This window comes from Equus asinus, chromosome 3 (genome assembly GCF_041296235.1).
Source record: "Equus asinus isolate D_3611 breed Donkey chromosome 3, EquAss-T2T_v2, whole genome shotgun sequence".
Lineage (NCBI taxonomy): Eukaryota > Metazoa > Chordata > Mammalia > Perissodactyla > Equidae > Equus > Equus asinus.
The window spans coordinates 62200864-62215628 of NC_091792.1; the positions used below are offsets into that span (position 1 = coordinate 62200864).

The 14765-nt window shown below is 42.8% G+C and overlaps 1 protein-coding gene across 10 annotated transcripts in view; it reads right to left on the minus strand.

Moving 5' to 3' along the window:
• The window catches only part of MSRA (methionine sulfoxide reductase A), a 384728-nt gene that overhangs the window by 63846 nt on the left and 306117 nt on the right, over positions 1 to 14765 (minus strand). The window contains exon 7 of one of the 10 annotated variants that reach the window (XR_001399807.3): positions 14162 to 14277. The exons of the other annotated variants lie outside the window; for them this stretch is intronic. The gene's annotated coding sequence lies outside the window, so the exon portion shown is untranslated. Of the gene's footprint in view, positions 1 to 14161; positions 14278 to 14765 lie in introns of those variants that run through there. 10 annotated transcript variants of the gene reach the window in all.

Genomic DNA, 14765 nt, shown 5'->3' on the forward strand with positions numbered 1-14765 from the left:
TTTCCACGAGATGAACCCTTACTAAGGAATCTACCAGAGAATTAGCTTCAGACCATTTTGAGAAACAAAATGACTAAATTGGCATCGACATAAGGATAGAGTATTAAATATGTAGCTACCTGAAGAACTAAAATTAAATCAAGGATAAAAGGGACAGATTACAGAATGTATTGTCTATATGATTTGATAACACAAATATAATACAACCATAAAAACTGGGAAAAGGGAAGACAATATAGAGATAAAAAAATTTTAACTGTTCTCATTTCTCATGAGCTGTTTTCAGTAATCATAATTGATGGTGGTAGGATTGTTATTATTGTTATTCTGAGATTTTTGTAGTAATTATGGGATATCCTAATTCTAATTTTGTGTTTTTAAGAACCAGGATTCTTGGTTTGGAATAAAGGGGATAGCAATGCAACATAAAAGTACTTAAGTAAAAACTCTATAGTCTTGAATCTGAGTCTGACATAGTTTGAACTCAAAATATTTGATCACACACATCCCCCCTCCCACGCACACACATATTACACATGTGTACGCTATGTTTGCTGCAAAAGCTAGAAACAGTGACCAACGCAGAAGGAATAAGCATCCATAGTATCCAGATCGTGGTCTTGCAATACTGTTTCCCATTAAAAGAAACCAGGCTTCTTGGAGAAATGGCTGATTCCAGGTCTGGAGCAGGAAATACACAACATACGCCTGGAGTGCCTTCATATGCCAGATTGTAAGGATGATCAGAAACCTCCTGAGGTCATGTCAAAAGCACCCAGGAGCCAACTGCAGAAGCTTTAACTGGCGATGGATCGAAACCCATCAAATATGTGTAAATTCATGTGTTCACAGTATTATTTAAAAAGAACTAACAGATTACATTTTAAGGATGACAGGACACCAATATATTATCTTGAAAACTGGGTATATAAATGCACTGAATGTTTCCTCTAAGAACTGTACCACTGGGTAACCAGATGGTAGATGAATGGAAGCTTCTTAAAAAATTATCCCAGCTAATAAATGAAAACAAAATTATACAGTTAGAATTACACCATTTTGCAGCCCTAGTGAAGTGGTGGATCTAGACACTGAACATCACTGAGTGTTAACATGAAAAAGTAAAACCACACGTTATGTGCTGCCTGATGAAAAACACCATTACTTGTCAAAAAGATTGAACCTGAGGCTGGTCAAGCGTCTGGTGCAGCTGCCAACGTGCAGGAAATAGAAAACAGAGGCACATGTTGAACTGCACCACCAGTACACATCTCGTGGGAATCTACAGAGTGGAAACACCTAGGTCCTTCCGCAGAAAAAGTGTAACGAAAAGAAAGGATGAAGGGGTTGCTGCAGCTTTTAAAAGAGACTTCAAAGATATAACTTTTTTTAATGGGCAAAACTAAAAAATAGCGAGAAATGCACACTTAGGTGAGAAATCTACAAAGAAATGCAAGAGAGTGATTATTATAAAGGCTGAGAAGGGTGGGGTGCTATGACTGATGGGGAAATGGAAGGTGGCTGGCACAGTTCTGTGGCAACAAGAGCGCTGGCCTTACAAAAACTCATTCGGCTATAGATTTGGGTAGTATCGCTTTTTGTATCTTTTATTTTACAATAGAAAGATGAAAACAAATTTTTAAAAATTCCAACGAGGATCAGTTTTAAAGGATGTTCAGAGTGCCTTAGGCTCTATCTAGATAAAAGCCAAGAGATAAGGCTGCCAACTAGAGTCAACAATAGTGAACGCCCCGACTTCCTGACTCTAGCCACTCAAACTTCACAGCTGGGACCACTTAATCCCAGCTCCCCGGATAAATGAAGGAGCGTCAGGTCAACAGCTCAGCAATCTGGGCTGCTGACCCCATCCTAACCGTTGTGAACAGGCCCTTTCTTCAAATCCCAGTTCTAGCATAAGATACCAGTTTTCCTGTTACCAAGACTCCAGAACCCCAGTTCCTATTGAACAAGGCCAGGCTTTGTCATCTCCAAATCTCTAAGAAATTGGGTTTCCACTTTGAATACTAGTCCCATGGCCACTGGGTCTCCCTGATGTAGGTCACCTGCCTGAACAGACCTCTGACCATTACCTGATTCTGGAAGCCCCCCCCCCGCCAGGACACCACCAATTATCTGCCTTCTGAAGGTACCCATGAGGGGTCTGTAGCTGGTCTCCAGCCAGTTAGGACTTTCAGATGCTGCCCTACTTCCAAGAGACACCCTGACGGCCTGACAGTTCTGCTATAGCCCAGGCCCTTCTGCTGTCATTTATGTTCTGAAGGAATTTATCTACTAGGCAAACATCTCCAGCTTCACTGCAGTTTCTTTCTCTTCGACACAGCACACCACCCAAGCCAGCTTTTTCCATCCTTTACACATGACTCACAATCAAAGACTCACAAATTTGCACATCTGGAAATGCCCTCAGACAGATCATCTTTTTTAATTACCTCATTTGCTTTTGTTAGGAAACTGAGCATCAAAGAAGTGATGGTGGGTTTGGCAGATCTCACATCTGTCAGTGACAAAGCTTGTACCAGAATCCAAGATTTTCCAACAATGACTTTCTCCCTCTTTGCTCTCTAACCATCCTTGGCCATTGTCTCTTTTCAAACACGCATTAATACTCAGCAGTTCCATGCAAGTTGCCATTAGCCTGTGCCAGGAATGATGCTGGGTAGGGAGAGGTGGTGCTGGAGGGCTGGTGGGGTATCTTGGTGCTGTAGGTTGAAGAACAAATCCTGCCCTAACACAAAGAAAGATTTATAGGGAGGACAATAAACAAGAAGTCACCGCAAAGCATGCTAAATGCCGACACAGATTCTCTCATTGACCAGACTCCCCGCCACTCCTTTTGAACTAGGCCTAATTTTTGGACTTCTGTGTTCATCTCGGCATTGTCCAATTTTAGCAAGAATCCTGCTAAGTCAGTTTAACCAGAACCCCCCACCCTTGATATCTGATCAGGTTCCTCATCCCTGTCCTCCCCAGGTGATGTCTGATCACCTGGCCTGCCATCAGCAAGAATCTTGTAAGGTCGGTTTAGCCAAAATCCCCCCAGACCCCTGATGTTTCCTCTTTTTTCTGACCATTGGCCCCCACCCTGCTCCTCGGCTATAAATTCCCACTTGCTATATTAGGTTGTATTTGGAGCTGAGTCCCATCTCTCTTCCCCACTGCAAGACCTCATTGCAGTGGTCCCTACACCTCTCACCACGGTCCCCTTGAAGAAAGTCTGCCTTACCATCTTCAACAAGTGTCATGAATAGTTTTTCCTATAACGATGCCATAGTACAGAAAGGACATGGTGCTATTAACACACACACACGTCAAAATCTGTAAAAGTCTGCAGGCCCGTATATGCAGCGATTCCCCTTCTGGGAGCTTATCCTAGGGAAATAATCATGGATGCAGGAAAAGCTTTTGCGGTAAATTTGCTCATCACAGCAGTGTTTATGATCGTGAATTGTTGGAAACAACACAAACGTCAAACAGTACTGGATTGGTTTAATAAATGATGGTATATCCATTCAGTGGAGACTATGTAGTGAAAAAGATAATATAGGAAAATAACATGTAATGGTATGAAAAGATATTCACGAAATATTGATCAGTGAAAACATAACTATTACAAAATTATGGATACTGAGATTCTATTGTTTAAGGTATTTATTCCTACAGAGAAAGAAATATAAATACCAAAATGTTTAAAATATGATTATTAAAGGTAATTTTTTTTTTTTTTTTGAGGAAGACCAGTCCTGAGCTAACATCCACTGCCAATCCTCCTCTTTTTGCCGAGGAAGACTGGCCCTGAGCTAACATCCATGCCCATCTTCCTCTACTTTATATGTGGGACACCTACCACAGCATGGATTAGCCAAGCGGTGCCATGTCCACACCCGGGATCTGAACAGGCAAACCCTGGGCCGCCGAAGCAGAACGTGCCCACTTAACCGCTGTGCCACCAGGCCGGCCCAAAGGTAATTTTTATTCTCTTCTTTTTGCTTATCTGTCTTTTCTATGATAAACATACAATAGTTTTAGAAACTTAAAATTTTTTTCCTCCAGAAAACTCCTTAGAAACTCATCTGATTCTTTCACTTACTCATTCTTGCTTTTGTATTCTCGCCTTTGTGCTTTACAGCTGGATCTTGCAAACAACATAGATTCTACCAGCTTAGAGATAAAGCCCACGGCAAATGCATTATGATTCAAGCTATGTCTTAACAAGAACATCAGTGAGTTAGCTTCTCTGAACATTGGAAGATGAGCTTTCCTAAGTACAAGAAAATCTTTATTCGGGGCTAAAAAAACCCCAATAAATTTAAACTCTAGTGTTAACCAAAAACATGCAAAACAAAATAAAGTGCTATTTTATGCTCATCGTATCAGCAAACGTTAAAACCATGATAGCACGGGGCTGGCAAGGTCGTAAGAAGAAACACGGCCATGCAGTGCACTGAACAATGCGTACTTTCAAAAGTTAACCCACTGAAAAAAGAATCCATTTTAGCATTTAGGCAAATTTTCTCACACGTTGGTTTTCTTTCCACTAATAATAAATTTATTTGCATCCATCTCTGAAGTCCTTTGCTTCATCGATTTTCTTTATAATGTTTGAAACACAGTTTCCTAAGACATGTCACAAGACATAGGAAAATAGCTGTTTATTTATTTTTGTTTATTATTGTCCTGTGTGTGATTCAAAAGAATTTTCCGAATGGAACCGTCACCTGTTTGGCATCTTAGAACACAGACGGGTGGGCAGTGGGCGGGTGCAGAGGCTGAGAGGCATAGGCACCAGTCACACCTTCTCCACGGGCAGTCTGGTCTATCTAATCTTCATCAGCTAAACATACACAGGTACCTTAAAGAGAACTGCATAGCCAGAAAGATGGTACTCAGGAAGGTATTAAAGAAGAGAGGCTACCCAGAAAATCGCATCCCATGATAGAAAAGCCAGCCACGCTCCTAGCAGGGGACATGACCGCTAGTTTTAAATACACTGACCCCGTTTCACATACAGAATCACAGACTTTGAGCGGGGAGGAAGCCCCAAGAAGGCTTTCAGCCCCTCCCAGGTCCTTTTCCACACACTCCACTAAGGGGTCTGGTGGAATCAGTAACAAATCAGGGCAGCAATTTATTCTCCTTATTTATAGTTTGGTGAGCACACTTAAACAGAAAGCTGGCCGCTGTTGAGTGGCTTTTGATTAGCAAGGCTGCAAGAAGTGCTCGCTCTCTCCTCCAGAAACGGGCTATCTGCAAAAGGCAGTTCTCCTGAGAATGTTCCACAGCGTGCCAACCACCTTGAGCACTGTTCTGCTTCACCATCCTTTGTCTCACAGTGAGAATGTGTGTGAGCACACACGCGTGGGGGTGGCTCTGGCCCATAGTGACAGGAGAGTGCAGAGAAAGGAAGCCTAATACTCTCACTCTCCTCCCCTCACCCAAACGGAGATGGTGACTGGGAAAACGACTTCCATTGCGGAAGCACACCCCAAAGACAGCTCAGATGGGCAATGAAGGGAAAGCAATGTGGCTCGCCAGCTGAGCAGTGCGAAATGCTCTGATATACTGCAAGGCGGAACCGATTTTTAAAAATAAAAGAAAGAGAGAGTCGTGGCCCTTTTCTCCCCCTGCTTGTTGTTGACTCTCTGAAATGCTGGGTCTGGCGCGGTTCTGATCCCTGGAGTTTGATGTACGTTGATTCACAGACTGCTGCGTGTCTGCACCAGATGGCCTGGAGTTAATGAACACAAACTCATCACTTTTGCTCACCAGGGAAATGTGCAGCTCAATCTGATTTGTAGTCTATAACTAAAAATATTTGAGTATTTTTAGGGAGCATTTTACTGAGACAAAATGGCACTTCAGGAAAGCATTAAAAGAACAGAGACTAACCAGCAAATTGCAACTGCAAATTTCTACACATTGATAAGCCAGCTCTCGGATCATCTTTGACCAAAGTTAAAGTAATATGTTAGGAACTGCACATGAACGACGGCCCCATCCTGCTCTCCCGCCCCCTTCCTCCTCTCCAACCCCTCTGCCCTGCCCCAGCCGAACTTGTGGTCCCAAAGCACAACATGGAACTCGTTCCAAACACTAGATTTTCTCATTTACATACTAGCAAAAACATTTGTCATAGGGTGGATACCAACACACACACACATATAGAGTCTTACATATTATTTTAATGTATCCTTATCTATATGTTCTTATACCTGACATTTTTAGGATTCAAAAAAAATTCCTTAAATTGACTCTGCAAGATCTCCGTCTTGTCCAACTGTGATAGAACATTGTTCAACCAGATGTTTGCCTGGTCCTCAGCACCAGCAAACAGAATGGGTGACTCCTAATAATGAATTAAGAAAGAGGAAGTTGTTTCTTATAGCTCACTGTTCCCCTTCTCTAAACTCCCACGTTTCCTGCTGTTTTACTAAATCTTAGCGATTCGGCTCACAAACATTAAAGTCACAGCTGCATAAGTCAGCTCGTTCTCATCTCTCTCCCAACAAGGCCAACAACCGCACAATTGGGTTCTTTTGTCATGAACTGTGAACTTGGGACATCCAGGGTCGAGACAAAGTTCCTTACAGACTCGAAACCTGGGTCTCAGCTGGGAGTTTGTTAGACATGCCGACTCTCAGGCCCACACCCAAACCTACTGAATCCAAGTCTGCATTTTAACAAGATCCCCAGGTGACCCGTACGTAGGTGAAAGTTTGAGCAGCACTGCCTTATAGTCATCTAATTATGTATAACCATGTTTGAATCTGGATCACAAGTGTTCTTACAGGTTGTACTGTCTTAACGGGGAAGTAGTTTAATGATCTAGAACCCTTCTCTATAAAGATATTTTACCAGTACCAGGTTCTAACAGAAACCTTTGACCTTTTCATAGTGACCATCTTTACAAGTAGAAGCTACTCCACTGTTTAGAAGAAAAAAAATCATTGTTCATTACAGAGTGTTCTTTGCACAGATTAGCACAAGAGAGGGAAAGTAAAGTGTTTTTCACTTGAACGGATGAGCTTGGAAATAGGGTGTCACTACCAAGCCATAAGCTTCCAGTGAAGCATCTCCACCTGCCTTTGGCAAGAGGTCTTCTGACCCACAGCCTTCTCCTGCTTAGACAGCTTAAATGAGCTTCTCCTTTCGGCCAGTTCTGGAGCAGCGGCATAGAATTAACAGGAAATAACAGTTTTGTGTGGTGGTCTAAAAAACACCCTCTCTGTCACCACAGGCAGGAGGAGGCAGTGAGGAGGCCTCTGGCTGCTCAGGACGCCCCCGTTTAACACTTCTCGGCCAGGCTGGCTGCAGCAAATGGCTAAGAGAGTCTGAAATGATGCTGGAACCAGAAGCTATCCAGAGAAGGCAGCGTGAGGGAAAGACTGCTGCTGCGGAGGTGGAGGCAGAGGCCTCTGTAGGCACTGCTACGGGGAGAGTCGCTAGGGGCTTGGCTTTGGTGCTGCTGAGCACAGGGGGGCTGCCGGCCACGGCAATAGGATGGTGCTGGGGCCAGAGACAAAGGGTGAACCGACTACAAGCTCACTCAGCCAGACGGCTGGCAAATCCGACCCTGCAAATTTGAGAGCTGCTCTCTGGTTCCAATTCAAACACCGTGGCTGCTGATAAGTGAGTTCTAATTTGGGGAAAAAACTACGGTGGTTCGGGACTAATTTAACTCCTTGACAATAGATTCACAGGATGTCAGAGCAGGAAAGACTTTATATGACCTTGTCATCCAGGAGTTTCAGATTCAAATAGCTTCAAAAGACAGTCAACGAGTTGAGTGAGAAGGATCTAGAACTGCATTGTCCAATAGGATAACCACTGGCTACAGGTGGCAAGTGTATACTTAATATGTGGCTAGTTCAAATTGAGAGGTGCTGTAAGCATAAAATACAAAGTTTTTCAAAGGTACAGAAGGAGAAAAAATGTCAAGTAGCTCATTAATAACTTATATTAACTATATATTGAAGTGAAAATGTTTTGATATATTGGGTTCAATAAATTATTAAAATTAATTTCACCTGTTTCTTTTTAATGTTTTTGATGTAGCTGTCAGACAATTTTAAGTTACATATGTGACTCAGATTTGTGATTTGCATTACATTTCTATGGGACAGTGTTGGTCAAGAACAACGGAGAAGGATGGAGACTACAGCTAACTGCAAAGTAGATGCCTTTTTGAAAGGTGTTAAAATTCAGGCTAAAAAAAAGAAAAGAAAGAAGACCTCTGACCAAATTCCTAAGCTGTCAGAGTCCCAGTCCTGTACCAGTCCAATTTCATTGAATAAATATTTACTGATTTCCAATATGTGTCAGCCTTGTGCTGGGCATGGTGTGGAGGGAGTTTACAAAACCAACGAAGGCAAGGCCTCATATCTTCGAGGACTTAGAGGACTCAGAGACACATGCTCAAGGCTCATTACCAAGGTCATGAATGCAAACGTGCAAATGTTAGCAAATGGGCAGGATGCCAAATGGTTGCAGAGGAGAACGCAATGACAAAGGGAGTTAAGGGCGGCGTCACAGAAGAGTTGGGCTTTTAATTCAATCTTGAAGAATGAAAAAAAATGAAGGGCTAAAGATATTCTGAGGGAATAGTATGTATAAATGTATATCATGATGAAACCAAGGAGAATGGAGAAGAACGTAGCAGATCAGAGAAACGCTGTATGCGAAGCATGCATTGTGCATGTTATTAAAGCCATTTGAAATAGCTGCCTTGCAACTCATGACAACAAAGGTGAATCTGCTGGCACTGTAAATGTTGGTGCTACCAAAGGAATCTCTAAATATAAATGTCAGCAACTTAAACAATGAATGTATTCTGTTTTATTTGTGATTGTTTTAATTTATGATTATCATGCATAATTTGCTTTATCTAATCATGTTTTAAAACTAATAGATGAATTGCATATGATTATTCAGATTTTGTAGGCGTTCTTTTTTTTAATTGAAATAGACCTGACATAACAATACCCTATTAGTTTCCGATGTATGTAGGCCTTCTTTTTATTCCACTTTCTTAGGCTGGCATCTTACATGGTGCTGGCATTCTCTTCATCAGATGCAGAAATTCACAAACCAAAATACCAAGTTGGCAAGTTTTTCGGATAGTGCAAGCCACAGAGCAGCACTTCCTTCTTTTCCACCAGGCTGGTCTCTGAGACTCGTTATGCGTGCCTCTTCTTCAGCAAGCCTTCTCTCCTCGAATACCTCCCAGAGCCCAGCTACCTGTTAGTCCCAATTCTGCCAAACTATCCCTCTTTCCAGTACAATATATGAGTGCAAAGTGTTAAGGAGGAAGGAAATCAATATTTTAGATGCCTCAGTACTGTGAACTGAACTGCTACTAAAGAGAAGTCAATTATCTCTGGATATAAGTTGGGAAACAGGCATTTGGCCATGCTGCTGGTACAGACCTCAAAAAGAGATCTCCTGGGGAGAGGGCCCTAGCCCTTCCTCAAATACAAAGTAATTTACTAGCACGACAAAAGGAAGGACTAAGTAAATGCCGATAGTTCAGACACATAATTACTCTGATACTCTGTCTATATGATCCCACGATTTACAAGCAAACTCTCAATTGCAGGTTTGAATTAATCAACCCCAAGTCAATCTAAAGATGAACCCATTTTATATGAGGATTGTTCTCGACGCACAGACCAGCTGCATCATTCATTCATGCGTTCAACAAATATTTATGTGTTTATTCTATAAAAAACCAAAGATAGCTAGGGTGGGTGTTTCAATGAGCTTAGTCCAGTAAGAGAGAGAAGGATCTGCTTTGATAACTGCAATACAGGGCAGTATATATCACTGCCACTGGGATGATACAGGGGAATGACTAGTCATTCATTTAGGCTGGAGTGATGGTAAAGGCAGCAGACAGGAGGGAAGGGAAAGGCAAGTCCTAGAAATGAGAATTAGGACAATCTGATCAGACAGTCAAGTGTGTGTCAAGGAGGAGTGAGCACTATGGTGGGCGTAATCATTTCAGATCCTATTGTACAGAGCTCTGAATGCCAGGCTCTGATGTGTGAGGCCACAGAAGAGAAAAAAGAAGCAAAACCAAAGTGGAATTTTGGAACAATGTGGAGGATGGATTAGACAGGATGAGACTAGAACCCAGTGACCAGGTGGGAGGCTGAGGCAACAGAATAAGGGTTGAAATAGGAGTGGACAGAAATGGAAAAGACAAAGATGAAGGAGATATACTGGGGACCCCGTGGCTGTGGGGGACAAGGAAAGTGATTGGTAGAACAGTGGGACTTTAAAAAATGGGAGTGTTTAGTTAGCGCCCCCTACAACTTCCCCATGCCCACAGCCTCCAATGTCTCAAGGAGGAATTAGCTTGGGAAACAGACCAAAAGTTTGGTTGTAGACATATTAATTGTGAGATGCAAGTGGGGTATCCAGTTAAAAATATCCATAAAGCCGTAGGAAAAGTGGACTGGAAGGTGGAAAGTAGGAGACAAATTGGGCTGTATTTGATATTCATCAGTCATTATATAATGATATTTTTATAACTATATGTAATTAACATTTATATTTACTATAAGCTGACTGGCTACGAGACACTGTGCTAGGGACTGGAGATACAATGGTGAACAAGACAGACTCCCTGCCCTAAAGGAGTTTCTGGACTGAAAAAGGAAACAAACTAGTAACGATTATAATAAATGAGGATAAGTGTTACGATAAAAATGCAGGTGCTATGAAAACACATTGGAGGGGGGCTTACGCCAGAATTATGGAGTCAGGAAAGGAATGTGTGAGGAAAGAGAACAAGTAGCAGCAGACTAGCACCTTGAGTTGGGGGAATGGTGAGAGACTGAATATACAGGTGGACAATGACCAGACTATCTATAAAAAGAGAACTCTGATCTGGAGCACCCAGCCCAGGAAGCCGACCTACTGTCCACAGTCACCAGCCCCGGAAGCCAAACAATAACCCCTGTAGCAATTGGCCCCAAACAGCCAGGACTCAGCTAATAACTGCCAGTTTCCCTAATGTATGCCCCTGCTTCTAACTAAGGACCAACCAGAGAAAGCCAAATATGCACCCCTACCCAATCGCATAGGATATCCCACTTCTAGTTAGCCCCCCTGCAACTTCCCCATGCCCACAGCCTCCAGTCAGGGCACACTGGAAGCCTTCCCTTCTTTCCACTATACAGCTTTCCCTCTCCTGCTTGCCTCTGAGTCTCTGCCAAACGCAAGTGACAGTGGCTGACTCCTTTGTTATAGTAAGGTCTGAATGAAGAGCCATTCCTCGCTCACATTCGGGGGTCTTCATTGATTTCCACCACAGCACGTGACTGTGCAGGGCTGGAGTGCAGTGGATGTGTGTTGAGGTGGAGGGTCAGCAGAAGGGACGGGAGTTTGGGCTAAGGAGAGCAGGGAATCAGCAACCATATTAGGAATCACATTTTAAGCCAGGAGAAGCAGTATAAAGTTTATGCTGAGTGTAAAGTCGTCCATAAAGAGGCAAGAGCTGATTCTGAATCTTTAGTCCCATCTTTCCAGGACTAGTTTTCAGAGAGTGAGCAAAGGAATGGGTAGGCATGAGTCTACACTTACTGAAGCAAGGACCCAAAGTCACTCAGTCTCTGCCCACCGTAGAAGAAGTAAGGGGTCCATGGATGCCCTACTACCCTTAGGGGACTTTGCAAATTTAAAACACTGAGCAAGAGGTGATGCTTGAGCTGCCCTATCACACACACATAGACACAAATATGACACAACAAACCAAGTAAATAAACAAAACATGAGGAAGACAGGAGAGGATGGCTGAATTACGACTGTATCAGAGCAGGCTGTCAAATGGTTAAATAAAAACATGAATTCGCTAAAACGCCTCCATTTTGAACAAAGGCTGCAACGAAATGGCAGATTTGAGGTTTTAGTCCCCTCCGATCAGGTTTAACTTCATGCAAACACACCTCGATTTGCCAAACTTCGTTAGAGTGAATTTAAAACACCAGAAAAGAAATGGAACCTTGAAGAAAGTGCTTCTTTTAATTATGCTATATTTTAACAGATACATTTACAATCTCATCACAAGTTTTCTTGAAAATATATTTACTAGAATTCATTATGAATATTATTTGTAATAATAAGTTACATTTGCATAGCTCTGTACCACTTTCAAGATACTTCCAAGCACATCTGATTTCCAAATTGTATGGGTGATGGAAAAGGGAGTGTGTGTGTGTGTGTGTGTGTGTGTATGTGTGTTGACAGGTGGACCCTTGGATCACTTGGTCCAAGACTCTCCCTTTACTCCTGGGGAAAATGTCTATTTCTACTTAGAAATAGACTGGACACAAAAGCACATCTCTTGACTCTCAGGCTGGCCCTCTATGCATTCTTAGTAACCCAATCCCATCTTACTGACCAGAAGACTGTGGCTAAGGGGGTGGGTGGTAGACTGTTACACTAATAGCCAGGAATCATGCCTGCTGAGAGACACAATCTTGTGCAGTCCCCTTACACATCAACTTTGGGCTTGAACATGTGACTTGCTTTAGCCAATGGAACATCAGCAAAGTAAGCAGAGGCTTGATAAGCACCTATACGTCGGGGCTCAGCATTCTGCCGCCACCTTGTGAGACAGCCCAACCCGGGCTAACCTCCTTGAGGAGGAAAGACCACGTGAAGAGAAAGAGATCCAGACGTTCCAGCTCCCCAACTGAGCCCAGTCGCCAGGTGACCCACCAACTAAACGTAGTCACATGAATGAGTCCAGGCTAAAATCAACAGAATGATCCAAACAACCCACAGAATCACGAGAAACAGAAAATCATCTTTGATTTACACTACCAAGTTCTGAGGTGGTCTGTTGGGCAGCGATAGATAACCGATGCACTAAGGAATAGGAAACTTGGCCATGGCAGTCATTCTCAGGTCCAAGAGCAGACCTGAGGTCTTCAAAATCTACGACCTCACACAAGAATGGAGAACTATTTGGTCAACTGAGCTGTCACTGACTTGGAAACCTGAGGTTTCAAGTTCTAGATCCCCTCAAAATCACTGCAGTTAGCTCATCCAGCTGCTTAACAATTTTTGATTCTCATTTTATGCAACATAAACGCCTCCTCTTAAGGCCAGTGGGTAAGGCTGGCGTTGCATGCCTGAGAGTGGAGGGAACCAGTCACCACTCTCTAGACCAACATTAGAGGCGAAGGCTGCTGAGACATCTCGGTACAGATGTGGTGAAGGATGACCAGAGAGACAAAGGCATCTGCCTTGGTCACACAGCTACTGGTATAAGGGACAGGAGGAGAACCCAGGTCTTATCACTCCCAAGCCGGTATCTCTTAGGTGATACATGCTACTTCCTTACCAAGAGGGAGAAGCTCCAATCCCGAGGCTTAGAGATAATGATCACATGTCAGTTCTAGGCATGATGCTGCCATTTGCGACTACAGAGCGTTCCATCTTCCTCAAAGACCTTTGGGTGACCAACAGAGCCACAAGAGGTGTCTCCTAGAGACACACTCAGCTCGACTGAGGATGGCTTAATTTATTCATTCATTATTGACACCCACATATGTCCGAATGGGGTCTGAGATGGCAGGGCCATAAATTGTAGATTATTTCATTTGGCTGAATACATAAAACTAGTTATTTATAATATAGGACACTATTTTAAAATCTCTGTCTTTTGTTGTTCATTTGCTGGTGAAGTCTTCAAATTCACGTAAACTGTTTAGAAACAATATTAAAATTTTTGCAGCAGAAATCTGTTGGCTTGTATGTGAAGGCCACCGGGGACCAGCCCCCACTCCCTCCAAGGAACAAAGCGTTATATTAACATTCGTCGAATAAGGAGAACTGGGTCACCTACCATCACTAAGCTCTCCCACGAACTGATTAGTAGACAATTAAAAAGTGGTTTGGGAATGCAATTTGCAAATGGATGGTGCTACAGAAGCACACATTCCACTTTGGGAGAAAAAAAGAAAAAGAAAAACATATGCTACAAATAAATTTTAATCATCATAAATCATGCTTCAGTTTATTCAACTGTAATAATACTATTCGTTGGCTCATTATGAGGTTTCATACCACCTTGAAAACACTGATCACGCCTGCATGACGTACAGCATGGATTGTTGGGTCTGACATGTAAACTAATTACATCCGATTTTAGCTCTGCCTCGAGCCTGTTGGGAAGGCAGATAGACATGGCATTTCACCGCAAAGCCTGGAATCCGCTTGCTTCGCTCAGTTGCTGAGCCAGCCTGAATGCTGTCAGAAAGAGAAACAATTGAGACCACAAGATGGAAAACAGCCAGTAGTAATTCTAAGGTGTGGTGACTGCTCTAATATTACAAATGCACACCTCAAAGAATTCTTCTGAAGCTAAAAGAAGAATATAAAAGTGATTAACAAGTCAGAGGGTTCTATCAGAGTGTGATGGTGGCTAGTATTTGTTGGATGCTTTATGCAAAATGCCAGTCCCTTTCCATACATTATCTCATTTAATTTTCTCAGGAAGCCTACGAGGTAGATAATTTTATTGTCCACATTTTATACATGAGGACACTGAGGCCAGAGAAGTTAAGAAACTTGCCCAAGGTCATAGAGTAGCATAGCAGGGATTGGCACCCAGCTGTTTTTCACTTGAGCCTGGGCCCTAAGCCACTACACTGAGATGGAGGTCAAGCCCAGTGGTCAGAAGCTCTAGGTTATAAACTCAGTTTGGCATCTGGGCTCTGAGGCCCCCTCTAAGGCCC